Below are 2941 nucleotides of genomic sequence, written 5' to 3' on the forward strand. Positions count from 1 at the left end.
AAAGGGTGCCAGCTCCAGGGGAAGGTGCTTTCTCACCTCTGGGGAAGGTCCTTGTCATCAGTCTTCAACTGGTTGAGGAGCTTCTCAGCATCAGGACCCTGGGTCCAAAGGAGGTGCTATTCTCCTGGCTCTTGTTCCTTGGTGGTATGAGGTCTCCATGTCTCTGCTCACTGCTTTTATATCTCAAAAAAGATTGGCTTAAAACAAAACCTAATCTTGTAGATTGAGTCTTACGTCATGAACATAACTTGATAATCCCACCTCATCAACATCATAGAGATAGGATTTAGAACACAGGAAAAACTCGTAACAAAACGGACTGTCACACATTTTGGGGGGACACAGTTCATAACAGTGGTCATCAGGCAAAATGGACTCTACAGTAACAAACAAATCTTCAGTCTGGTGATTAAAGGCTGAATAGAGCTTTTACAAAGTCCTGCAAGACTTTGAGCCTGATTCAGCTGACTACATGGAGGTTAGGCAAGGCTTCATAATAAATCTGCAGAGCATGGGGCTTTTGTTTTTGAAATAATTGAGAACTTTATGTAGATCTGCGCACTATACATGCAGTGTCTTCTTCAAAACAACAGCTCTGTAAGGCAAATACCTCAATTTCACAGATGAAAAATGAGAACAGGAAGGTAAATACCATTATACCAATTTCACAGCAGAGAAGTAACAGGTTCAGTGTGTTATCTAAGGCCACAGAGCTAATAAATAGTGGAACCTGTTTATGAATCCAGGTAGTGTACACTGTCTCAAAAGATAAGTAGGCATTTACCAGACAATCAAGTGGAAGAAGGATGGAGGAAGGGAGCAGCAAGGACAAAGGCAGCACCAGTATGAGCGGAGAAAGAAAGGCCATTTAGCAGATTGTGGCAAGAGAAATGGTGTTAGGGTGCTCTCAGTTTCAAGTACCAGTAAGTCTGACTTATATTGTCTTCAACACTAGAGGGCATTTATTGGTTCATATAAAAAAATTTTTTTTTCTTTTTTTATAACTGAAGATCTAGTAACTGAACGGGCTTGAGGCAAAGCTTCATTGAGCAACTCAATGATATCAAATACTAAATGTCTAGGAGTCCAAAAGTGGCTGACATCCAGCAGGAAACAATGTATTCTAGCATTGCAAGCAAGTCCTGAGACTGAATAGGTGTCTTGGGTCTTAAGCCCACCTATCAGTATGCCTAGGGAGATGGGATAGGCTGATTAGCTTAGGGATTGGAGCTCCCTTCCCCAGAACCTGAGAGTTCTCCCAGTAAAAGTCAGGTAAATGGGTGGGGGGAATGGACGTTGAGGGGACAGGCCACATAAGGTAATGCTTCTTGGATCCTGCTATATGCGATCTCTGCATCCTAGAAGAAACTATCAGGTCAGTGGTTTAATGGATAAAGGAATGGAGGTGTGAGAAAGCCTCATTTGAGTGGGGAAATGATACTGCCTTTTGGAAGTAGGTATAATTTAAAGGTTTTTTGTTATGCAGTAGCATAAACAAAAGTTTCTAGTTTTACAGAGCTTGGTGTTCCAAGGGCTGGGGGTAGGGGTGTGGGGGGACTCTGGCATCCTCACGAGACTTCCATTTCTGAGTTCAAGGTGGTGGTTTCCCTCAGCTGGCAGAAAAGGGGTAAGGGGAAGGCAGGCCCATTCATTTCATGACGTGTATCCCTTTGACTCACTTCCATTGTCCATTATTTAGTCACAAACACCTCACTATCAGAGAGGTGCAAAAATGTAGTTCTGGCGGGGTGACCATATGCCCGCTAAAACTTGAGAGAAAATTTGCTGTCTTTGCCACAGTTCTGGCATGAGATCTGATGTCTCTTTTCCTAAGTACTTGTCCTGTCTGATCCTGAACCACACGTCTGCTGCTTCCTGCTTGTGCCTTGCTGGCCACAGGCAGGCTGCCCACCACCGGTTAGGTCTTCTGGTAGAGGTAATCTCCATGCTTGAGAAGGGAAAGCTGCTGAAAACTAGCTGAATTTGATGCAGGCCCTCACAACAGTTTACCCCATTGCTGACACCACGTGGGCATGCAACCCACAACCACTTCTATCAGTGGCCTCCCCTCTCTTCTGGTTCCTGCAATGTGCCCATCACACAGATTGACCGCATCTGGCAATCTGCCTGTCCAGGTAGTGACTTAAATCACACCTAACTACCCTCCTCCCCCAAGTGATTTTTTCTTTCGTAAGCTTTAAATTCTGTATTTTAAGAGGTGACTTCAAGCACGGGTCCAGCTCTGAAAGAACACGCGATTCCAGGTGAAGATAAACGAAGCCCGTAAAAGTACAAGACTTAAGGCCTTCAGTTCCCTGTCATTTACTTAGGGAACTGAAGGAGTTTGCGAAGCCCGGCCAGCACCACCTCCTGGAGGACAGACTCTCGCACTGATCTACCCTGAGAGGCGTTTCAGCGCCTGCTAACCGGAAACTGCGGGCTCGGACAGCGGCGCTACTGGGGCAATAGTTCCTTCGTCGATGCAGGCGGGGTAAAGACCCTGTCCAGCAACCCCCGGCGGTTGTGAACCCAGTTCATTCAGAGGAATGAGGACAAGTAACTTCCAAAAGGGGCTGCCTGCTCTCATATCTAGAGTGGCGACTATGAATCCAGACAAGTTCCCACACTGTTGCACCCAAAGGCGCAGGCTTCTGCCGCGTCTAGTAGTTAACGCGAGAAAGCTTGCCTTTATTATCGCGAGAGTAAAGCCTGCCTCCCGGCACTGAGCCGGAAAAACGTCAGATCCATTTCGCAAGTTTGGTCTACGCCCCATCCCACGTACGCGTGAGACGGTGGGACGTCCAGATGCTATCGGAAGGCGGCTCACAGAGGCGTGCCTGCGTTTACTCCCAAGACCCGGGTCAAGTCTCTCACCCTCACTTCCGGTCCTTTCCATTTATCCTTCCGACATAAAGGCTGGGTTCTGCAGGCGGGTAGAGCC

This window comes from Loxodonta africana, chromosome 22 (genome assembly GCF_030014295.1).
Source record: "Loxodonta africana isolate mLoxAfr1 chromosome 22, mLoxAfr1.hap2, whole genome shotgun sequence".
NCBI lineage: Eukaryota > Metazoa > Chordata > Mammalia > Proboscidea > Elephantidae > Loxodonta > Loxodonta africana.